Source organism: Mya arenaria, chromosome 9, assembly GCF_026914265.1.
Source record: "Mya arenaria isolate MELC-2E11 chromosome 9, ASM2691426v1".
Lineage (NCBI taxonomy): Eukaryota > Metazoa > Mollusca > Bivalvia > Myida > Myidae > Mya > Mya arenaria.
The window spans coordinates 37,749,304-37,775,919 of record NC_069130.1 but is presented as its reverse complement, the minus strand read 5'-3'; the positions used below and the strand labels follow the sequence as shown (position 1 = coordinate 37,775,919).

General features: G+C 34.8%; 1 long non-coding RNA gene across 6 annotated transcripts; it reads left to right on the top strand.

Annotated features, from left to right (window-relative positions):
• The first annotated feature begins 530 nt into the window (after positions 1-530).
• On the top strand, positions 531-21,618 carry LOC128246729 (uncharacterized). 6 transcript variants are annotated; one of them, XR_008263346.1, is made up of 15 exons: positions 849-1,131; positions 2,747-2,929; positions 3,460-3,703; positions 4,361-4,563; positions 4,865-5,017; positions 5,393-5,483; positions 5,856-6,001; positions 6,258-6,338; positions 7,126-7,353; positions 10,368-10,480; positions 13,214-13,308; positions 13,683-14,951; positions 16,162-18,750; positions 19,658-20,904; positions 21,171-21,618. It is a non-coding gene; the product is annotated as an uncharacterized LOC128246729 (long non-coding RNA). The 6 variants fall into 6 exon arrangements; XR_008263344.1 differs by lacking the exon at positions 21,171-21,618 and having other exon boundaries at positions 13,683-13,948; positions 14,857-14,951; positions 19,658-21,088; XR_008263343.1 differs by lacking the exon at positions 21,171-21,618 and having other exon boundaries at positions 16,162-16,288; positions 18,679-18,750; positions 19,658-21,088.
• Positions 21,619-26,616: the final 4,998 nt, after the last annotated feature.

Here is a 26,616-nt window from a genome sequence, read left to right as displayed (position 1 = left end):
ACAGTCAAGTGTGTTACCACTTAGACCACTGATCCACCACCCCACAGGTGGTCGTCACATGGCCTGGAGAAAGTAATACATATATAAAAAAAAGTTTATTTCTTTTTTATTTTTAAATTATTCCACATTTTTTTATGAAAGAAAATAAATATATTTTAAAATGACATAAATTCACCATCTCGACCAAAAAAATGTATTACAGTATCAAGCCGATGTGACGAGCACCTGTGCAGTCAAAACTCCCGGCTTTTTACTTGGCGTTACGTCACAATCAAGATCATTAGATGCTTTAGTCTGGTTCCATGCTTACTGATATTTCATAACGATAGTGTTAGGGGAAGGAACTCCAGCAGCGCGTTCAGTAAAGGTGTTTGCGGCGAACGTTTGCTGTTTGGTTTCCCGCTTAACGTGTATGCGCTGCGTTGCAACAGGGATACAAAACAAAACGTTTGCGACCGTTTTGTAAACGCTCGCCTGACTGAACGCACTGATGATTATAGATGCTTGTCATGCGTCTATGCGATACAGACTGTGCAACTCTATGCATTTGAACGACAAATATACGGAGTTTTCTTCGTAAAAACAAAGAATGAAAAGGTAATATTCGTTAAATAAACTAATAAATATCGTATACTTTAAATGGGTTACAAAAAGTATTGAATTTAGGTAGAGAATATGTTGATAGTGGATCATTTAAAACGTGGTCGGCCCAGTTGTCTATCCTAAATTATGATCGGACCTGCTTGAGGCCATCAGAATTATTAATGTCGTTCATCTTTGTCGTGATATTTTGTTTACTTTTATGTTATAAAAGGAATGGCAATATTACTATATTATAGTATATTCCATACTTTTTTAGGAGTCTATCATGAACTATTTTAATGCAACGTTTATAAATACGTTGAAACTGTTGTCTATCACAGATTATTTAGCTTGACGAATAGGCTATTGAGCAAACAGATTTTAGGCTTAAAAGTATCACGTTTATGAAACTGTTGTCCGCATCTCAATAATATGTACCTTTTAATACGAAGTTGTTAGTGTCTATCAAAGAAATATTTTAATTGATATTTATGTATGTCACACAAAAATAACCCTATCATATACCATTTCTTTTATGGACATTTGAAGGTACATATTAACAAAATCAATCGATATATTTTAATTTTTGCATCAAATATATTCTTTGATAATATAAAGAAAAGTACATTGATCAAACAAGTGTAAGTGAGAAAGAAATAGAATTGGCTATTGCCAATCAATAATTTCTGCTCACAGTCTGCAGTCTATCACAGATCAATGAGCAATTGCAATGACCAACAGTTAACACAAACGCTTCCGTGGGAGGGGGGATGGCACACCCGGCACCTGCCCCATCACTGAAGTCGTCAAAGTTTGCATTCTATCTCAAAGGAGTGGAAATTAATAAACTACACCTTTCAAATGCCATCATGTGCAGGCGATGTGAACTCATAAAAACAACAAATTCAAACAGCGCAACTTCCTTTAATTATGTCCTCTTGATGTTTCTTCATCTGTATATAAACAACAGTTTCCACGTCTTCCAACAATTTCCAATACTGGTGAAAATGTATCCATCATCCGTGTGATATTTGTTGAAAACAAGAAAAGCATACATGCCATAAAACTGAGAAAAGTTATTTTCTCCAGTCTTGTAGCAGAACGCAATCCTTGAACATGTGCAAGATATGCCATGAAGTCAATATCACCACTACTTGAAGGCCACTGATGTGTTATGTTCACTTGTATGTCTTTCTGATTTCTTCACAAATTGCTTACGTCTAGCGGACCCTTGGGGGGGAGGGGTACGCCCCTTAGGTATGTCCTCCCTTGGGGAGCGGAGTACGCCCCTTAGGTATGCCCTTTCTTGTAAATGATACTAAGAAAAAATATTCTTATTGTCTATCATGAAATATATATTTCTTATTGTCTATCATGAAAAATATTTCTTACTGTCTATCAAGAATTGTTTTTATTATTGCCTATCATGAAATATTTTTCTAACTGTCTATCATAAATATTATCATATTTTTAGACAATAAGAATTTTTTTTTAATATTTCTTATTGTCTATCATGAAAAATATTTCTTACTGTCTATCATGAATTATTTTTATTATTGTCTATCATGAAATATTTTTCTGTCTATCATAAATTTTAATACATATATTTAAATTAAAATATTTCTTATTGTCTATCATGAATTTTTTTCTTACTGTCTATCAGGAATTATTTTCATTATTATCTATCATGAAATATTTTTCTTACTGTCTATCATAAAGTTTAATAAATATATTTTATGATGGACAATACGAAAACAAATTATACATAATTACAGTAAAGCAAAAATCATGATTGACTGTAAGAAACTTACTACTTGTGTTTTCATGTAATTATAGGACAAATAAGAAAAATATAAATAATTCTTATTGTCTATCATAAATTTAAAAAAAAAAAAATTTTACGATAGATAATAAGAAAAAATCTGGATAAACGGCTAAAGTTCAACATTTCAAGAATAATATTTTACGATAGACAAGAGGAACTGCGTTGATCATGAATGATAGATAATATGACAAATAAGACCACTTTTTTATGCTTCAACTACAAAACTTTCATAATTTGTTTTCAAGATAGACACCAAAAATGTGTTTCTCCTTTGTTGACTTTCGTCTATAAACTCGAAGTTAGAGCAATATTAAAACCATTACCCCAACCTTAATACAGGTTGCTTCAATGGTGGAGGAGTGCCGATGGTCAGAGAAGTTTGTCAAACTCCAGCTTATAATGGACCCAGCTAACATTCCTGGCTTATGATCAACACATGCACAACCTCGTGTTACGATGTAGCGCCAAGGCTTTGCGCTTAGCTGCCTCTCGGACTCAGCAAAAGACGAGAAAAATAGATAGGTAGGTTCACTATACTTTCCTACTATGAAATAAAAAACAACAACCTAATTTTCATGGATTTTATGGATGGGGAAAACTACAAATTTGGACATATGGACAAAGAATTTGTCCCAAGAATGACATATTTACACTTACAATAAAAATGCAAATTTCATAAATAAGTACTAACGCTGATTTCTATTTTTGGAAAACCACAAAAATTCCTTCTGACAAATATACCTGATTTCACAGTATATTTTTTATCCAACGTTTATTGTTAAAAATTATTGCATATAAAACTTGCATTTGCTATTATGGCCTCAATATCAAGACCATATTCTAGTATAACCTTATAGTAGTGTCGCCACATGTGCATGTATAAACTCTGCATGTATGCAATAATTATACCCCCACAAACGAAGGGTCTGTTTGTTAAGGGTCATCATGTGACTAGAAAATCTTTCCATTGGTCTAACAGTTACGAATATTTATATCTGGGTGGTTTGCCATCATGTCATATAAAACTATAGATAAAAGAATATTTGTTTCAGATGTTGACACTCCACTACATGGATTCACTGATATTAAGCCAACTTCAGCCGGTCGGCTATACCCACATGACCCTACCCATTCTTGCCCTCCAAGACGTCCTGTCACGCAACCTGCTGCACAATGACTCGCTCAGGTTTTTCGTGCATGCTCGAGCAACTGTCTAGAGTTAAATCTCATGCAGGGTTACGCTTTTCACCAAAAGGCATGTGGACCGATCGCGCTGAATGAGCTTGACTTAGCAAAGTAAGATTTTCTTGGTGCCTTCCTGATGTTTTTTTTTTCTGATTTGGTCAGAAGATGATCGACAGTTTTAGATCATCAAAAAAATGCACAATTGCTGGGTTAAACTAATATTAAATTGTACATACAGGGCCATTTAACCAATTATGAGGAAGACATCCTAGCTGTGGTGGGGGCATGTTGTTTCTTTCAGTTTTCGGAAAAATTCTCAGAGTACTCTTTCAACAATTTGGACAATTTAGTTTTCCAGATGGAGTAAAATATCAATAAAGCAGTAAATATACCACTCGTGAGATTCTCATTAGGTAAACATAAAAAAAAATAATAAAAAAATGGGAAATTTCAAGAGGCTTTTTAGCGAAAAATGTCCAACCCTTTGGGGAGAAGTCGGGTGCTACGGCAAAGAAGATTTAAAAGGCCCTGACATATAATTTTGTTGTTGAATATACTTGATAATTTAAAGGAAAAGAAATACATATTAAGAATGAAATTCATATATTTTTGACAGGGTATAACTAAATTTAGATTGTTTTTAGTCCATTATTTTAGCCAACAATATGGATTTTTAAAATACATTAATATTTATTGCACACTTAAAGTGAGTAATATGCTTGTGATAATGTAAAAAAACCCACCAAAAACCCAATTGTCTAATTGCAGGTCACGAGACGAGATTGCCCTTTGGCGGGAGAAACATTCACAGGTTGCAGAGGAAGAAGCTACAATGTGTTCATGAGGAGTCTGCCATCATGGCGCAGCTTGCGGCCCGGGACAAACAATCATCTCGAGCCTCGTATGTTTCCCACCGGACCGATCAGCCGACCGACAATTCGTCCTCGCCCATTGACTTCCTCATGAGACAGGTATGGGTGTAACAGAATGTTGTTTTGTTTAAATGTTACCCATAATTAATATTTTGCTTTAAAAATATTCATTTTTTTGATTGTCAGTAACAAGGTCTAAAATTACGATTCTTCTTATAATCTCATTGTAAAATATTATATGACATGCAAATCTTTTTGAAAAAATAAACCTTGGATCTAGGAATGTGGAATATACAAAATAATTCAAAATGTGGACTTGTTTATATGAGCCATATATGAGACATGTTACAACAAACTTCTCCTCATACTAGTACATTAAATATGTTTTCCTTTGTTCCAGGGTCACGTACACCAGACAGCCCAAGAGTTTCTCTGGGAAGCCCATGATGTGGGAGTGTCTCTCAGTGATGCTCCCCTGCAAGCCCAGGCTCTATATCAGCGGGGGAAACTTTCCCTGGACAGGCAGGCCATCAACTTCTGTATCAGAGCACAGGTATGTACATGCGGATGTGTTTTGGGGTGGTGCTCCTCTTTTAGCCCAGGCTCTTTGTTGGCTGGGGAAACTTTTCCTAGAGGAAGCCCAGTATGGGCTAACAGTCAACTTTTAAATGTTATTAGGTATTTCTAAAAGCATATTCTAATTAATTTTATTCTTATAAGAGGTAAAATTCAATTCATCCTGTCATGGTTAGATTATTTATGAAGGTAAATTCATAACAATGTTGTTTATGTTTGAACTCGCAATTTGATCCGAACATATCAGATAATGTTGCATTCATCGAAAGGCAGTTCATTTAAGGAATGGAAGTTGAGGTGTAAATATTCAATGTCAACCCACTATATTATATATCACCATGCTATTTTACAGTCTTGCTGGTGTACAGTTGGGGATCATTCTAGAAGAGCATCCAGGTATCAACAACCCCTCCATTATGAAAATGGTTCATGAAATCTGCGAGGTGAGTTTTTTGTACTTAATTTGATTCTTCCCAGCCTTTAAACAGCAAAAATGTTTGCACTGTATTGAAACGACCAAAAACAGTTTCTTTGAATCTGTCATTGATGAATTTTTTTTCATTCATATTGGAAATGAAAATAATTTGTTAAAATATGTTTTTAGCTTTGTTTCAAGCATGTAATAATAATAATAATAATAATAATAATAATAATAATAATAATACTAACAGTAATAATGATAATCATCATCATAATCATTATAATGATAATAATAATGAAATTTCTAAAAAAAATAAAATCAGTAAGAAATTTTGGACTTTCTGTGTTAAACCGATGCAAATTGTAAATTATAACGAGAAAAAGCTGCATTTCAGAAATATGATTAGTGTATAGGCTCACTAAAGTTCGGCTGGGTTATAGACAAGAGGCGTTACCATTGATGCCTGAACATGCAGCTATTCTCACACGTATGGCGTACGATTCTTTGGAACCTGAGATTCGACACAGATTCTATCTTCAGGTATTGTAAATATTTGAATATACCTGCAGTCATCCCAAAATGTGCCGGTCCGCTGAACATGTCCGGCAAATTTAGTACGGGTCCGGCAGGTCTTCCGAAAATGACAACATTTGTCACATCTTAACAATTTTTGGTGTAAAAAAAGGCTTGTAATTATAACACTTGAAACTAATAACAACAGAAGAAGAATATAAATCACAAAATTCTAAAACGGAAATTTCATATCATTTTAAAAAAAATGTTCTATTTATTTCAGACGGCAATTGTTCTAAGGGAGGCTGTATCGGCTGCGGATCTGGTTCTACAAGATGTACAGAAACTCACCTCCCTACAAGAGGTACATGGTAGCATTCTTATATCCATATTGGATGCACAAATAAAATATTAAACCATGGGCTATCATAGAAATGTGACAAAAAAAAACCTAAATGGGCCTTGTCAACCGTTTGTTTAATAAAATTTAATGAAAACAGCAGATTCAAATTATGATATTATTTTACAAGGTAGTATAATATGGAAAAAAAACAACAACATGGTTTAAACACCATAAAGGTAACCCTATGTGCAATTATGTATCAAGTTGAAGCTGTCATAAAAGTACATGTTTTCCTACAATTCTTCTTTTCTGAATTATGAACTTTAATATGGATTGACTCAACTTTGTCCTTAAATAATAAAACATCGATAACAATTGTGGAAAATTGTATAAAAACAAAGGGCTAATTGTTCCGAACTTTGTGTTAAAGAAGTTAACAATGATGTTTAAATCATCATTTTTTTAACGTTTTAATCTTTAGGGCTATTCCAGTAAAACATGTAACCCATGGGGGGAAGGCAATTATTTGAATAGTATATGGGTGGGTGTCTTTTTTCGCTAATTTGGACCCTAAAAGGTAAATTTCTTCTGTAGGGGGTGGTATACTTTAAAAGTGTCTTCCCCCTTGGGGTTAAATGTTTAAATGGAATAGCCCTTACTATATTTCATGGAAATGCATAAAATCTGCAGTTTTTCTAACATTTCATCTTTTCTTCTTTCTTTTATAAATATATGAGCACACTATAACAAAAAAATAGTTTGTACTTGAAAAAAAATATGCTACTATCATCTACAATTTCATTTGCAGACTCGTGGCATGTCACTTCCTGTACAACGCGAGACTGGAGATATTAAAATTGCATGGGGGAACTTCTGCTGGAGATATTCCGCTTTCATGCCCGGGAAACCAGTGCGCTACAGCTCGAGGACCAGCGTGAAGGTTTCGTGCTCAAGATGGTGGAAGGTTTTATCTGTGCCACACTAGATCATTATTAACCCACATGGAACGAGAATGGGTCGATACATTTGAGTAAAGGTTACTAAGTTCTTAAGCTAGAGAAATCTTTCATGCAGTCCTTATTTAAATGAATTTATGGTTGTCTGGTTAGCGCAGTGGTTAGCACACTCGCTTCTCACCTAGGTGACCTGGGTTTGATTCCCGGCCTGGGTGCATGTTAGTTTGGTTTGTGGTCATCAAGTCAGACAAGTGGGTTTTCTCCGGGTACTCCAGTTTCCCCCACAACACAAGACCACCCTCTCGCGCAACATCGTGCCAACGAGAGTGATTAATATAAGTTGCAAAAGCTTGTTTCACAATCGTTGTAAAATAAATAGGTCTAAACTAAATGTATTTTTCCTTGTTTTTTTCCAAGATAAGATTAAGCTCTATTTTAATAACAATATACATTTTTTTCTCATAATCAATGCTCTGCTAGAATGAATACAATGAACATGTGCAGTCTTGAGTCTTAACTCAGACTTGAGACCTTCTGGAAACATCATTGTGCTGTTGTTATATGTTCTGTACAAATACATAGATTGACTTTTTGTTTATCAAACTTAACACCCAAAATTGAACGTGTCGGTGGCAAATCGTTTGCCAAAACGTCAAATGTTTCACCTTTGTCGTCTATTTTGTCGGTGTACAAAATCATAATAGTTTAAAATCCACCAACGGGTTAAATACAACTGTAATATCAAACCGTACAAAGCGGTTCAAGCATTAAATAGGTTCAAGTATTCCAAATAGGTTTGTACAAGGAAACTCATATTGGCCGAGTTTGCTTGATATTGGCCGAGCACTCAATGACAAATATGACAGAACTTTTGGATCTGAGCCAGCGTATGATGCAATTTGTTTGTATGCTTGTTAGCATTTATTTATAATAGAGTAATGAAGTAAAAGTTTCATGTATCGTGATAGAATATCCATTTTCTATTTTCTTTAAAAAAAAATAATAACATGAAGTTCAATGATTATAAAATACGATTTCTCCCTTAAATTAACTTGATCTTTATTACTGTAGATTGGATAATCTTGTGAATCGATCACAGGCTTTTTCAGTTATTTTTAAAGCTGTTATTTAGCTATGTTTCCATTAAGGTAAGTTATGGGCACCATTTCAAACTATGATCAGCTTGATAATTTCTTAATTTGTATCATTTCCTGGATTCAAAAACAAAATTTAAAAGAAATTTACCCCATTTCAGAATTGTCGATAAAAACGACATCACCCGAGAGACAAGAACAATCCTTTATTTCATTTTTTTTCAACATTTTGGTAATAATTTGGTATCAGAGTAACAAGAAATATATATTTGCTTTCAGAAATTATACATTATTGATCACATCACCAACAAATATAATCATACTGTACTGAAATAGCCATATGGTATTTCAATTTAACATACTTTTTGACCGCGTAAAATTGGAACATCAACTTTTAAAAGCAAAAGCAACATTTTTAGTTTTAGAAATACTTATGACCTGTTCTTTATTAATAATTATCTTTAATCTTTTGGGAACATTAGGCCAAAAAATCAAAATGTTTTACCGTCTCATTTTAAAGAAAATTAAGTTTGTAATACCCAACCACCTATTTCAGCCATGCCTGCAAGTTATAAGATCTTCACTGAAGCTAATATTTATGTGTAGAAATGTATTTAATTACTTTTTAATGAAAAAACAATATTAACTTCTGTGAAAAATGTTAGCTAATGAAACAATGAAGAAAAAGGTAAAAAAACATTTGTGCTTCTGGCTGGATAATCGAACCACTACCTTGAAACCCTCAAAAGATCTGTAGTCCTGTGCTTAACAACAAAGGCTAAAGCATTAAAATTAAAGAGTTTCAAGTGGAGGTTTTCATTAGGGGTGTGCTACCTTAAACTCAAATGTTTCTTTTTAGTCTAGGCTTTCAGTACACTTCCTGAGTCAATTTCCCGGTATAAATTTCTACATGCGAAATTTTTCAATTTGTAATCTTACCAAAATGGCCAATGGAAGTAAACGGAACTACAAGCTCAGTAGAAATAACACTAATTTGAATGGAACCTTTGTGAGAATTAAGTTTAATTGTACCATGACCATCATTATCATACATGTGAACTCTACCGGCGGTGTGAACTCTACCGGCGGTAGGTAAAATATACCGCTTTTGAGACCCTTCTAACGCCATACCGTTTTACCGTTGAAAACTACCGCTATTTAAAGCTCTTTTAAAAAATCGCAAAATTATATCATATTGGCCTTAAATGTTCTTTCAAAAACCTCAAAATTATATCAACCATGCTAAAATACCATATTAATCTGTCACTTTAAAGAACATGGTGCAATAAACAACCATAATGATTATGGCCAAAGTGTTATAAAATTATGTATATTTTGGTAAGAATGGACTAGTGGTAAAGGTTACACATCTAACTAGTAAAAAGATTCTGGGCTTCTATTTGTACTTTGGGAACTTCCTTATGGCCTCTGTACTTGTTGGTTATTGACTTCCTTATGCAAACAGTTTCAAGCATAATTCTTAAAGATGCACTCTCACAGATTGAACCTTTTGACAACTTTATGATTTTTTGTCTTGGAACGAGCAAATTATTGCGAAAATACATGGAAATCAGTTATATAAGACTGCTGATAAAAAATTAGATCGTAGATTTTGATATTTAAGTTCTAAAATTAATGTTTATGCATTTTTCTTAAACTGTTAGTAACAGTTTAAGCCATAAAACATTAATTTTTTGAAACAGAAATATAAAAATCTACAATCTGATTTTTTGTTAGCAATCTTTAGTTATATCATTGGTTTGCAGATATTTACGCAAGATTTTGCTCTATCCAAGACAATAAGTAAAAAGGTGGTCAAAATGATATATCTGTGAGAGTGCAGCTTTAAGTCATAAGCTATTAGCTTCTTTGTCACAATAGATATTTGAAAATGTTAATATAAACTTACCGGTAATGACATATATCAGGTATTAATAATAGTTGTGATAGCATTAGGACGAATTGCACATAATTGAAAAAAAAACTCTTATCTGTAACAGGAACTTGTAACGTTGTCCAGCATCGCTGAGGAAATGAGGGTGGGGAAGAAGAAGAGCTGGACCCTCATTCCAGACAGTTCCTCAAAAATGCCCATAAGATACATAACATCAAGGTATTGACTTACTTCTTTAGCTTGCTGACAGATTCTTACACTGGATTTTTGTCCACAAGTCAGATGTCTAAATTTGTATAAGATTTCTTTGGGCTAATTTTCAAATGATGCGACAGACATAAAATATTAAATTAATCGTCATCCTTTTGTAAGAATTTAATTATCACATAAAAACGTAGCATTTTTAATTGAGTTTGTGCATTATGGTGACAATATATATTAGACAAATTTGACCCTCATCCTAGATAGTTCTTGAAGTACATCCAACTGATATATGTAACATCAAGGTACATACTTGTTCAGCCTTTCTAGAGAAACCTTTGAATATATTCAATGTTTGAAGGTTTATTACACTACATGAGTATATATGTAAAATGTTAAATGATATTTATTTCATGATGGCGATATCATCTATAATAAGAAATAGGAATATAAGTACTGTATTTTGATCCAGGAGGTTGTATTCAACTCAAGTGGATTTTTACAGATTCAAATTGCACAAGGTCTAAACCAAATAAAATCAAAAACTGAAAAAATCTCTGAGAGTCATATGACATACTTAATCGAAAGTACTAATAACCCTTTTATTATATAATACATTACTGTTAAATATCATTGATAAGACTAATGATTTCATTATAAAAGTCATTTTAATGAGGCAGTATGTAATACGTAGATAACATGAAGTAAAACCTTAATGATAAAGAATGGTTGGAGTGAGAGTAGCAAAGAATACCTTCGTAATCATTAAGATATTACTTTAGGTCATCTAACTGACGTAGAATACAAACTCATGTGCTGACACATTGTCGACTCAACATCTAGCATCGCAGTGGTTGTGTACCAGATGAGTGCCGAAGGCAGACCTTTAAACACTTGTGAAAGTTGTAATTCTTCATGATTAAGACCTGTACGCCTAGCCAATTTCATCCAAACTTCACAGGAATGTTCCTTGGGTGGTCCCCTTTGAAAATTGTTCAAAGAATTGAATTCCATGCAGAACTCTGGTTGCCATGGCAACGGAAAGGAAAAACTTTAAAAATCTTCTTCTCCAAAACCACAAGGCCTAGAGCCTTAATATTTGGTATATAGCATCATCTAGTGGTCCTCTACCAATATTGTTAAAACTATCCCCCTGGGGTCAAAAATGGCCCCGCCCCGGGGGTCACTTGTTTTACATAGACTTATATAGGGAAAACTTTAAAAATCTTCTTCTCGTAAAAAAAAAAGGCCTAGAACCTTAAAAATTGGTATGTGTCATCATGTAGTGGTCCTCTACAAAATTTGTTCAAATTATTCTCCTGGGGTCAAAAATGGCCCCGTCCCAGGGGTCACTAGTTTTATTACATAGTGTTATATAGTAAATCTTTAAAAAATCTTCTTCCCCGAAACTGTAAGGCCCAGGGCTTAGATATTTTGTATACAGCATCATCTAGTGGACCTCTACCAGATTTGTTCAAATTATTGCCACAGGGTCAAAATTGACCCCGCCTAGGGGGTCCTTGTTTTTACGTAGTGTTATATAGTAAATCTTTAAAAATATTCTTCTCCAGAACCGTAAGGCCAGGAGCTTAGATATTTGGTATACAACATCATCTTGTGGACCTCTATCAAAGTTGTTCAAATTATTGCCACAGGGTCAAAATTGGCCCCGCCCTGAAAGTTATTTGTTTTTATATAGTCTTGTATATAATAAAACTTTAAAAATCCTCTTTTCCAAAATATAAGACCTAGAGCTTTCATATTTGGTATATAGTGTTACCTAGTGGACCTACACCAAAGGTATTCAAATTATTGTCCCGGGGTCAAATTGGCCTTGCTCAGGGGTCATTTGTTTTTACATTGTCTTGTCACTTAAACATCTTTTCCTCTAAAGTAAAGGTCAGAATGACTCCATACTTGATATGTAGCATCCTTACATGGTCCTCTCTCAACTTTGTTCAAATGGTTTTGTTTGGCCCCTTTTAGGGGTCACCAGAGCAAAAAATAGAAAAACCTTTAAACAACTTGATCTTATTAACTGCTTGATGGATCTTCAAGTCTGAAGCATCCTAGCATGGGCCTCTGTCAGGTCTTTTCAAATAATTTTGTTTGGCCCCTTTTAAGGGCCACCAGAGCTAAAATTAGTAAAAAAAAACTTAACATTTTCTTCGCATGAACCCCTTGATAGATCTTCAGCAAATCTGGTTTGAAGTGTCCTTGCATGGACCTCTCTTAAATTTGTTCACATAATTTTGTTTGGCTAAAAATAGAGTAAAAAACGATTATTCTTGTGAACCTCTTGATGGATATTTACCAAATTTGGTCTGAAGCACCCTTGCATAGACTTCTCTCAAATGTATTAAAATAATTTTATTTGATCTCTTTTATTTTCATATTTGCATATTGATGGAACCGTACAGAGATATTGAATGGCGTACTAATTAGTGCAACATCCATTTAACTTAATGAAAAGTGACCAGCCAATATTCTTTGAGAACAAATATCAAGCTATATTGATTACAAAGGTTAAACTCTTTTACTCAGGTGAGCGATTTAGGGCCATCATGGCCCTCTTGTTTTTTTTATGAAATCATTTTAACATTGTGCACTAATACTTGTTATGATGTGACATCAAAAGAGTGGAATACGGCCTTTTGCACTTGAGTGGAATACGAATTACCTTATTTTGTGTGTGGATTTCTGAATTGTATACAATAAACTCTTTAATTGATTTCGATAATCCTTTTACAGACTTGTTACAAAGTGTCACACAAGTATCTCGTGCAGGCAACAGATAGTCTCGTACAAACTATGGTCCTTCACGGGCCCTAAACAAGAAATATATGGTAAAAATGGTTTTATCTTGTTATAAATTTTGTCAATATCCCTAAAAATAAATTTGTACCATTTCTCTTGCAATCAACAAAAATGGCACTTCATGATTCTAACATAGTTGTAATCTCCGTCTGATCATCGGAAAAAAAGTATCACACATTTTACTTTAATTAATTATAAAATCAACATGGATAAACTACGTAAATGTACATCCGATAAGTTGTTTTGACTGCAGGTCGTCCTGATATTCTTCTGTTTTAAACCCTTCTTTCAAACATATAAGCTGTGTCACAAGTAATCATGACCAAAATCACAATTTTACTGAGTTAAGTAAATGAAATTCGTGTACCGTAATAAATTATGTAACATTTCAAATTTATCACAGGACTTGGCCGGAGTTGCTTCCCTTGAATTAGTGGAATGTTTTGGCCAGTACGACCCAGCGATCACAAGCCGGTTCTTTGCTCTTTATCAGAGCTATGTGACCTCTACGCGTCTTATTGACCTGTTGACCTGTCGCCCAGCTTGACCCAACCCAGTCACGCCTGCCCGCAGCAAGCCAATTTCCTGTCAAGGGAGATTGACATCCAACTCCCTCGCAAGTGACGCATACCGCAGTCAACGCAAGATGCTCTTAAAAGCGATTGGCAGGTACTGTGATTTCTTTTTTCTCGTAGTAGAAACAATATATTTTTGGAAGTGAAAAACTTGGTTTTTAGCTTCTCTTCTTCCTCAAAAAAAAGCTAATGTAATGGCATACCCTTGGTGCTCCATCATCGTGCAGAAACTTCTACCTCGGCTGTAAACCATATTAAAAAATGTTTTCACATATACAAGAAGCACATGTGTAGGATGGACTGAGAATAACTTACAGGTGTTGGCTTGTGTTTGTAATAATGACAGTTTTAGTGTGACAACTCTGATTTCAGTGGTTTTATGAATCATTGAATCTAATTTTCACTCTTTTTGGTTTATACTAATTTATTTAAGCTCGATTGTGACAAAAGCTGATAGCTTATAGAATCACTCTCGATACTGTTTCCTGGGTGGAACCAGTACTGTGTCCTTTTTGAGAGTGTAGGCTATGAGAAAGTACCCCTAGTGGGGATCTAACCCACAACCTCTTGGGTGAGAGGCGGACACCTATACCACTAGACCACTCTTTTTCTCAATGACATAGTTTGACAACTTTTGAACATTAGGAACATTGTTGAAACTCACATGGTTGAATTTACATACTTGCTTTTAGGATTATTTTATTTTAAATGCTAAAAAAATAACATTTACTCGGATTTATCTGAAATGCATGCCAAATTGTAAGCAAATGTTAAATCATCTGAAAAAGTACTGCATTGATATTATGTGCCAGCCCTGTTTAGGGTGGAGTTTGATTTAGTTAATGGTCTGGGCTTAAGTTTAAAACAGTGAAAGATAGGAAGTAGATATTTTCAGGCTTTGAAACATGCAGTTTAATTTCACTGATAAATCTCTGTAAACCATTGGGAAGCATTATATTCAGTTATGATATACATATCTATGCTTGGTTACAATCCTGGAAGAAACAGGAGATTTCCACAACCCATATAGACTTGCCCGAAGATCTCCCATCAAACTTTAACTGGGAATTCCTTGTGCTACAGCAATCACTTTACAAGTAAGTACTTGTTAGATCATATCAGTTTTTATATAAGTCTAAGATTTAAATCCAGGCTTAAAAGACAAACAGGAGTTAAGCTTTAACAGTTTAACAGTTTAATGTTACAACGTACATCTGCCTTGTATGGAATGGAGCACCTGTTGCTGAAAATCGGAGGATTGTCGGTAGTGATTAAATGATTATTGAGTACAATCGATAAATAGTCGCTGACAATGTAATGTCTGCGACAATCGATAGTGGCTGTCCAAAATCGATGACGCTAATGTTGCTTCCTGTAATAACCTATCTTTTTGTAAAGCGGTAACTTAAAATGTTCTTGATGCGGTGTGCATCATTTTGCATCTGATATATGTGTTTTGTTGTTTTGCTTATTCGTGAAGGTATTAAAGTCACTACAAGTTTAGGAACATTTTTTAACTACTCCAATGACTATAGTATCACACTTACTGACTCCTGGATAAACCATTTAAATGATCATGATGATACTATGTATATGAATGTATTCCCAAAATATATTTTGAACTTTCGATTATGGTCCGATAGTAAATACAAATGCTTGGTCCGATTCCATTTGATTATTGATAACAAATTGAGTATGATTTTCCAACACTAATTGTCGGTGTGCAAAAACAACCCTTGGCCATACCTCAAAAACCATAACATTGGCGGCACTGATGTCAGAAATGTAAGTGTGTAAAATCTACCTTTGGCCATACCTCATAACTTTTGCACATAACATACAGGCTGTATTTTAATATATATATTGTTTACATTTATGAAGTCACTTTTGAGCTGAAAGTTTTAAGCTAATGTCCTTATATTTGCAAAAGATATGACCAAGTGATTATGAAAGAAATATGTAAGGATTTGTATATTTGTAGGAATATAGGATATGTAAGGAATAAACACCTATTTTTGCGTAACACACATTACTAAGTAGTGATAGAATGTTCTTTCAATATAGAAATTGATTGCTCTGGTTTTTAAACAATGCCTTTAAATTTATTATTTAATTTAAAAATTATTTGTTTCTTGAAAATGCATTGAAACAACACATGTACTATGTACATTTATCATCATAAAGATTGAGAAAATAAAAAGTAAAACATTAGTCACTCTCTCCTATACTCAGTATTTGTGATAGCAGTCACAATAGGATATAAAGAAATAGATATAGTATGAGTTTTCTTTTTTCTTCCTCTTACAGAAGTAAGAAGCCGTTTTGCTAGGATGAACACCAATTTTGTCAGAGGGGAAGCTGAGGATAATATTGAATTTACTTTCGCCCAAAGCCCTCGCAGCTGCCAGCCAACAAAACCCAAAACAAGCCCATGGTAACCATGCTAAGGATATTTTGTATATGTATTTTGCATATCCTGGGCAAATAATCTAAACAATGGGTTTTATTAATTTCTGCTATCATTATTACAATAAATCATACTCGTAAGCGACCTACAAAGCTTATGAATTTAATAAACATATTCCCTTAGCTGCGGCACACTGCCCCTCAATGAACCGCCATTTTGAAATTCATTTAACAATTTACCTAAAGCGACTAGGAATAAAATGCTCAAAAACAAAATAGGAACTTACAGTTTTATACTACGTGTTTATAGGACGTACACAAATGCAAGTTGTATACTTCCCAACCATCATATACTACATGACCAACGACTTACTTTAAAACAATTTCTAACTTTTATATAGTTTTAAGCAACGTGTACGTGTTTATGCACTGTTATCTAGCAGACATAATTTCATAACAGGTCTTGCCTTCATTGATCCATTTACACGTGCCTTGCACGAGCAAACCAAACAACCTCGTTTTTATTTACCTCTTTTACCAGTCTGAGAGGCCAACATCCATGTGGTAGTGCCTCATCACACACAAGAACAAGATCATTTACCCCGATATTTCGTTGAACATCTTGCTATTTTTGCCTCTGAAGAAGATTTGGTACATTTCATATGTAGATATATCTCATTTAGGGCAAATGCAGAGCACAAGAACTGTTAGTTCTTGCTTCCATATTTTAGGAGTAGTTGCCCTTTGTTAATTTTCATGCTTAAAGTTTTGTCCAGGGCATATCTTGTAGAATATAAGAGTTATCAACTTGAAACTTCATATAAAGATAGATCTTATGGAGGGCAAATGCAGTGCACAATAACAGTATCTCTTGCTTATTATACCCCCACAAACGAAGTTTGAGGGGGTATATATAGGAGTGAGCTTGTCGGTCGGTCTGTCTGTCTGTCGGTCGGTCTGTCGGTTTTCATGGTTTCCGGACAATAACTCATAAAAGGCTAGACAGATTTGAAAAAATTTTGGTACACAGGTGTAACATCAGAAGATACAGGTCAAGTTCGATATTGGGGCTGGTGGGGCCAAGGTCAAGGTCACTGTTACTAAAAATAGAAAAACGGTTTCCAGATGATAACTTATGAAAGGCTTGACAGATTTGAAAAATATTTGTTACACAGGTGTAACATCAGAAGATACAGGTCAAGTTCAATATTGGGGCTGGTGGGGCCAAGGTCAAGTTCACTGTTACTAAAAATAGAAAAACGGTTTCCGGACGATAACTCATGAAAGGCTTGACAGATTTGGAAAAATTTTGGTACACAGGTGTAACATCAGAAGATACAGGTCGAGTTCGATATTGGGGCTGGTGGGGCCAAGGTCAAGGTCACTGTTACTAAAAATAGAAAAATGGTTTCCGGACGATAACTCATGAAAGGCTTGACAGATTTGAACATTTTTGGTACACAGGTGTAACATCAGAAGATACAGGTCAAGTTCGATATTGGGGCTGGTGGGGCCAAGGTCAAGGTCACTGTTAATAAAAATAGAAAAATGGTTTCTGCTTCATAACTTTAATTGGGCATGAGATATTGTGATGAAACTTGCTGTATAGGCAGCCTCTGTGAAGACAATGCTTGTGATTGAAAATGGGGCCAGTGGAGTAAAGGTTTTTGTGCACTGTTACGAAAATAGAAAAACGGTTTCCGGACAAACAATATGTGCATGATAAAAGAAGATGCAGTGTGAAGTAACCTTGGAGTTATGGCCTCTTTTCAAAGGAATGGTTTGCCATTCCTGTGTCCAGGCAGCATTTGGGGGTATTCGTCACTCCTGTGACAGCTCTAGTTTAGTTTTAGAGTAATTGCCCTTAGTTAATTTTCATGCTTAAAGTTTTGTCCTGGGCATATCTGAAAATAATATAACAGTTATCGACTTGGAGACTTGAAACTTCATACGTAGATAGATCCCATTGAGGGCAAGTGCAGTGCACAAGAACCATAACTTGTGCATATTTATGTTTAGAGTTATTGCCCTTAGTTAATTTTCAGGCTTAAATTTTGTCAGGGGCATATATCGTAAACTATAAGAAGTATCAACCTGTAACTTTATAGGTAGATAGATCTCATTGAGGGCAAGTGCAGTGCACAAGATCTGTAACTCTTGCTTCCATATTTTTAGATTTATTGCCCATTTTAATTTTCCTTGTTGATTTTTGTCTGGCTTAATGCTGTTACCTTAAGTTCAAATACCACCTACACTTGAAAGTTAAATGGCAATACAATGTGTATAAATGTATAAAATGCCAATCTTACAGCTATAATAATGACAATAAATCATTTGTCAGGCGACACATCCGACTCGCGGAGTTCTAGTTAATAATTCACAATTTATTTTGCCTTTACTTTAATGTTTTCCCCATAGTGACATTTCAGACACAGCTCATGGATCAGTGCCTTCCTCAACCAAAAGGGCTGACAAGAGGACTGTAGACTTGTAAGATATCTTTCTTACTTAGGCATAATATTTACTACCATCACCAAAAGGGCTGTCAAGAGGACTGGAGGCCTGTAAGTTATCTTTCTTTCTTAGCCACCATATTTACTGCTGTACCCAAGAGGGCTGTCAAGGGGACTGTAGAATTGTAAGTTATCTTTCTTACTTAGCCACAATATTTACTGCTATAACCAAGAGGACTGTCAAGACGTCCATTAATTTTGTCTTGAGAACCAATCTGGGTTTCCTAAGCATAGATTTGTGCACATATTGAAAATAATGCACTCTGCTGATTCACATGTTGAAGAAAAATGAATCCTCAGGGGAAAAAAGGAATATAAAATTTGCAATGAGCAACAAAGAGAATTACGAGAGTGCGAATTCAAGGGTGAGAGTGGTCTAGTGGTATAGGTGTCTGCCTGTTGTGGGTTCGATCCCCACCAGGGGTACTTTCTCATAGCCTGTCAAAAAGGACACAGTACTGGTTTCTGCCCAGGAAACTGACTCGAGAGTGATTCTATAAGCTATCAGCTTTCGTCACAATCAAGCTAAAAATAAATTACTATAAACCAAAGAGAATAACTGTTACTGTCTCCGATATTGTGTACTTTGACACCATTACTGTTTGTTTCACCTTCTGTAAACCCAAAATTAAGTAATAAAAAAAATATTTCTTGGTTAATTAACTTTTTAAACTGGCAGGAATGTGTTATGTGGTGACTGAATAATACTGCGTTTTCCTACTGCTTATTGTAGACACAATTCATTATACACAGTCTAATTCAACTCTCATAAAACTGTCTTATGAGGTTTCATTAACCATATTGACACATATTCTGTGGGTAAATCCAGCTGCCACACACCATTTTATTTCACATGTATTCTATTTTTTTCCTATTTGTTGTAGGTCACTTACTGCTGACCACACTCTTCCAGATGAAGAAAATAAGATGGATCATAGAAGGCTGGTAGATGAATGTAATTGGATGTACCACAATATGACATGTGCACTATGTTGGATTGGCATCAAAGAATGAAAGTGCAAAAAGGTTGCAACAGATATAAAATGAACCATCTTGCTCTCACCCCTCAGGCTCAACTGAAAGATTTACTGTCAACATGTATGGCTTCAAATTAAGTTTATTTATGATTAAGACTGAAAGTTTCAATGTGAACTTAGTAAAAGTAAGATGACATGAAGTGAATTCTTAATGATTAAGGGTGGGCATCTAAACGACTTAGAATATAATCTCATTGGCTGATACTGGTACATTGTCGGCGCAATATCTGAAGCAGGGAGTGTGTGTCGGATGAATGGCAGTAGGCGGACCTTTAAACATGCACAGAAGTTGAAATTCTTAATGATTAAGTCTACTACTTAATGGTTGCCTGTCTGCAATCTCATTGGCTGAAAATGTAGGTTGTATTCTAAATTGTTTCTGAGCTTGATGATTGATTTTTACCTTTAATGCTGTAAGGCTATTTAAGTGTGATGAATTTGAAAATAATCAGTCCAAGTTAATTTCTATTTTATTTTGGCAATAAATTATATATTTAAATAAATGGTTTTCCTACAAATAGAGTAATAATCATGGCTCAGGCACTTGAGCCAACAAGAAAAATAAACAATATTGTTGATCGAATAAATGTGCCATATTTTATGAGAAATATTACCACTGCTTTAAGAATCTGATTTTTACTGAACTATTTTATGTTAAATTTTGAATGAATGTATAGTTCTTTTTTGTTGTTGTTAATATGTGTACGTACGTATATATGTGAATAAGTCTTTAAGTAATGGTGAATGATTGTTAAGGGGTAATTTCACTCCTGTTTTTTCTTACCATAGAAGGAGATTTTTTTTAAGCAAATCAACAGTTGCATGTAAAATGCGTTTAAGTTTCAATTTTTTTTGTTTCAAATATTTTCTATATATATATATATTTTTTTTTGAAGGTACATGTACAACAGAATGATGTAAATTGGTGTATTTACTCCTTGCATACGTGCTTTGATATGTACAAGCTATCAGCTCAAATTGATGCTACATAAAGGAAAAGACCTGGTTTTGTATGTAGTGTACACCAACATTGATGTTGAGCAGCCAAGTGCAAATAGTTCATTAAACCTAATCAAATACATATAAGTCATTTAGTAAGTAATGATGATTGTTAAAGTTGAAAGAAAATTGAAAAATAAAGTTACAACAATGAAACACAAAATGCCCAGTTTAATTGTTGAGGATGGAAATACTACATAAGTTGTATGCACTAGTAACAAGGACATCTAGTAATGTTAATTTCAAACTTAAACAGAAATAAAAAAATAAAAAAACATTCCTAAACGTGTTGTACTATACACTGCAGCGGGATTCAGACAATTGAGTGAGGCAAGGTAGCATATACATGTCTCTATTGCAGGTTTAAATTTGGTTAATACACTGAAAGTGAACAGCCTATCTTCGCTACAGCGCCAGCTGACTACATTGTCCTCCTTTTCACCAGTCATTATGGCCTTCAGCTGATGGTCAGCATGAGTAAGCCCAGATGTGGAGTTTTGCCTACTAGATGGCAAAATGTGCGAATATGGAAATGGGAGGAAAACACAGCCAGGGCGATAAGCCCAGCCAGATAATGTATGGGGACACCTCTATCGACAACACAAACATGTACACTCATTTGGGTATCTTACAGCCGCCCATTGGAAAACTACCATATAATATTGATGATGTCTGACAATGTGTTGGATGAATGTTATCTTAAATGCATTTTTCATGTGTTACCTTGTCATGTGTATCTTTTATAATTTTCCTGGTTTATATACTTACATAATGTGTCTTATGCAAATCTTCAGTGAATGGAGGCAATAAAAATATATGTTTGTAATAATAAATGGCAACAAGACTTAATTCATTTCGTTTTATAGTTTAATGCACCAATATATTAAATTAGTAGTAGGACTTGATATGAACTACGATGAAATGAGGTCAGTGTCAACTGGTTGGTCAGTCATTTGGTCAGTGTCAACTGTGGTTGGTCAGTCATTTGGTCAGTGTCAACTATGGTTGGTCAGTGTCAACTGTGGTTGGTCAGTCATTTGGTCAGTGTCAACTGTGGTTGGTCAGTCATTTGGTCAGTGTCAACTGTGGTTGGTCAGTCATTTGGTCAGTGTCAACTGTGGTTGGTCAGTCATTTGGTCAGTGTCAACTGTGGTTGGTCAGTCAATAGGTCCGTGTCAACTGTGGTCGGTCAGTCCATTGCAATCTTCCTTGTTCAGATCATAATTTAAAAACCGCTGGATAAAGTGTATTTCAACTTCATTCAATGAAGTGCAGTGTACATGTACCATAACTCCATTTTAGCTAACTGCAGAGTACATACTCTGGATAGAAAATGACCAAATAAGCCATGTCAGTAGAGCATAGGCCCCCGTTGGCCTCTTGGGCCTTTTGTTTAATGTATGCTTTTAAGGGTCTTAGAGATGAACACATTTGAAAGTTTTAAAAATTACCACACTTTTATTTTGTAAACATGTTTTTAAAGTAAACAGTCTATAAAGGTTACATTTGGAAATTTGAAATATGAACACATCATTTTATGTTATTTGAAGATAAACATAGGTATTTAAACGATAAGCATACACAGGAGCTGGGAGAACATAATATTACACTGAGTTTGGGATGCAGCCAATGCCGGTATTAGGTGCACACCCCAAGTACCATTTATTATTTAAAGCGTTTTAGGAGAGATAGTGTCATTGAAGACTGGAGGTTTGTTTTGTATCAAGAACCTGTCATTAAATCTTATCATGAATCATACATGCCATATTTTTGAAAGGCTCCCCAGGGGAGTTTTTCAGAATTCCAGGGAATTTGACTCCCATACCAGGGGATTTTCATAATTGCCATTTTCATTATCTTTAATTCTGGAGGATATTCATCCCCTGCCGGGGAACCGGGGGATGGTCTCCCCCGCCGGGAGATTTTGCATGTACGATAAATAAATAACTTCTCTAAATCATCATTATTTTTTAGGTAATTTGTCAGCATGCTACATGCTGGGAGGAGAGTTGCGATTTCTTCGGTATATTTTTTAATACAAAAAATGTTCATGGAAACTGCTTTAGTAATTTACTGAAATGACAACGTATTATAAAATGGATGAAAATGACCCAAAACTTGCAACACAGTGAAGCCTCAATTATGTCCACCCGCACCGCCACAACCAAAAGGCGTACGCTTCAATATAATCGTATAGCACTCTCAGTGGGGGCGTGTGTCGAGCAGACGCATACGTGGTAGCGCCAACGCCTCGCTACCGCTTCTACGCGTTCATGGAAAAATTGAGAAAGTATATGACGTATTTTAACGTGGTTCACAGCTGATATGGGTCATCTGCCAAAATAAACGTTCCAGAAGAAATAGAACGCATTCTAGACAACGAATATTTCTGGCCGGACGGCGTAACCTACCGGAAATGGAAGTCGAAAGTGGAACATCTAAAAGAGCGCAAGCCATATCTGTGCTGCCAACACCACGACCGCTACCGACAGAAAGATCGCAAAAAAACCTACGACAGTAACCACGTAAACGACACGCGCTTCAAATCGGCCTCTCACAGAGTCGATAATTACAATTTCGACAACAGACGACCACGGCGGGAGCTACCATGACAACGCTTACAATGACAACCGTAAACATGAGTCTTACTGGGAAAGACTCAGAGAAGAGGACGCTGATGACCGGGATCCTCAGCGCGACTCATGGCGATGTGAAGATGATAGGCATTCGGAACTCCTCGGCGATTTTTTTTTTCAAAAACAACCTCGGATGTATTTGGACGGTTTACATACTCAAAAAGTGGTACGTTTAAGTCCGCTACAAGTAGATCGCGTAGTAATTTTATTTAACAGTTAAACTTTGTGACTTAACTCTTTGGATTCTGCATTATGTTTGCAATAATACAATTCAATAACAATCAATTTAAACTTAGATCAATAAATACAACTCTAAAACGCTACATTTAATTAATGATATAATTCAAAGTTTTACGAACTACTTCAACAGATGTACCGGCATACATCCGAGGTTGTTTTCGATAAAATGGCCGAGGAGCTCCAAATGGATGATAGGGAGCTATACTGATCACATTCTTGACAATATCGTCATGGATACATAGCGTCTATATCTAAACATCAATAGATCTGCTGTATTTATAATTAGTATTCACATGAGTCACGGTGCATATCCATATCAGTACCCTCTTTGCGAAATCTACTGAAACGGTACCCTCTTTTCCCATGCCCCGGTCATTCTCTGCTGAAAACAAATCGGCGATGGACAACAAGCCAGTAAACGTTCATTCAACTGATGAAAGGAGGTATGTCATGTGCAAAAGAAGTTTACCACGGAACACTAGAATGTTATAGCTATGTCTTATTTAGTTATGTGCCCATTTTTCAATTACTGCAACTCCACAATAAGCTACACAATATTGATATGTCCTGCCTCGCCCACCGCCTCTGCATGTTCTGCGGGCTTAAATGAACCACTGGTTTGATTATGTACACCCCATACATATTATATGTATTCATTTATATATCATATTCATACAAATGGCAATTAACAGTCTAAAATATGTGGTAAATTCATAAGAACACCCTACTTTCGGTTTTGCAGCTGCACGGGATACCTCTTTGCTATTGTTTGTTTAAATCACGGGTACCCTCTCTCCTGGGTACCCTTGTAGCACTGTATCGAGTTAAGTAACATGTTTTTACTTTGTTATCGTTTTTTTGTGCGTTGATCGTTTAATATGTGACAGGGAACGCCGATATATATATATATATGTTGAATGATGATTACAAAAGACATCAATGACGCGACTGAAAACATAAAAGCCTTTTCAGTCGCGTCATTGGTGTCTTTTGTAATCATCATTCGAATGAAGGTAAACTCCTAGTTATAGATTTAAGCGACAATATTAAGGAAATTGTTCCATACACATGAGGTCGATACCGGATGCGTATCCCCCTATTGTCAACATAAAATAAATCAAATAATTTAGGTTTTACATTTATATTAAATGACTTTTGTGTTTTTATTTAACAATGCAGTGTTATTGTGGATTAATAGCTGAAGAATATATTTTACATTGGTATGAATCAGTCGACTTGTGGCTTTAAGGGAACAAAATGATGTTAAAAACGCTCCCTTAATGCGCATTATTGTGGCTACCTCTTGCCGCGCTCATATATTGGAAAGAACGTGAAACTTTTGCGACGTTATCAAAAATCATTTGAAGAATGGACCTATTGAAGTCAAAAGTAAATGCGAAAACACGTATAAAGGTTTTCTATAATTTTCTTTTTCTAATTATATTGAATGAACTCGAGTTAATGTTATTCTAAACCAATTTGATTTCCTTTTATACTTTTCTGACTTCATGCTGATCAAATCATATATTGTCCTAAAATGTGTGCATTGTTTAGCCATTTATCTTCGCATTGATTCAATCATCAACGAAACATCATGGTCAACATTATCTTGTTCTTTAAATAAATGGTCTCAAATACCAATACAACTTCAGAAGTTCTTTTGATCGTCAAGTTTTAATATTCCTTTTAATAGACTATTCAAAAGGATCAAAGCCGGTCACATCAGTCCAAGAGGTGAAAACGTTCAGTCTATCAGTATAGTTCTCGTTGTTTGAAAATAAAGCAGATTTGGAATGAGTTAATATTTTAAATACTTTATTTCAAAGAACTGGTTTTAAAACACAAGTCTAAATTAAATTCGCAACGTCGTAATCTTTATGAAAACCGTAGTTTCCGAAGAATCACAACAGACTACCATGATCAAAGCGAGAAACAATAAAACACAACATATTATCTCGGTATGATCAATCCTTCGAAATCTGATTGGTGTCAAGACAAAGTACGCATATACAATTTATACGTTGAGCTAAGTGATAGGGAAACTATTTGTTTTAGTACGCTCGTTCTTCTTCCAAGTATAAACTGATCAAAATGATTGTATAAGATGCAAAATAATTTTTGAACTGTCATTTTCGCCAACTACACTTTCCGACAATTAAACATTTATAAGGAACTATATTTTGTTGTTTACAACGGTTTGAGTGTGTACCTTTAACTGAAGAAATTGGACCGATACAAAGTATGTCGTATATATAAGGTTGAATGTGCGTATGATATATGTGAGTCTTTGGGCGTTTCCAGTTCAGCAAAAGACTATTGGTGGACTATTTGCCTGCAAACAGACTAAAATTGTATCATCAAAATTGAGGTAAGTCTAGGGGATTTTTGGTAAAATGTTTACGAATTAAAAATTTCGATTTTATCATTTTTATTGCATACAAACAAAACATAACCAATTCGAATGCAAATATTTCAGAATATAATATAAAACGTAATCGTTTTGTCAGAATACAACCATCAAACAGAAAAGGCATTACAATTTATAAATTATCACTGATATAAAATGCTACGTTTAGAAAATTCGTGTGTTAACTAATTGTATTAAAGAGAGCTTAGTTAAAATAATAAACGATGTTAATATATGTATGCAAAAAGAAAAGAAAACGGAAAACAAGCAGAAAAAACTTTGTCGCCGTTAGCCCAACTTCAGCTTTAACAAAAATATTTTAATATTCTTTATATATTTTTAACTTGTATAAAGATGACCTAATTTTGTTAATCAGTTGGGGAAGTTGTCCGTTATGGCGTGTTTGATTACATTACCCTCTATAGAAATCAACAGAAAATGCTTCTAGATCTAAGGGGCATTTGTCCGTTATGGCGTGTTTGATTACATTACCTTCTATAGAAATCAACAGAAAAATGCTTCTA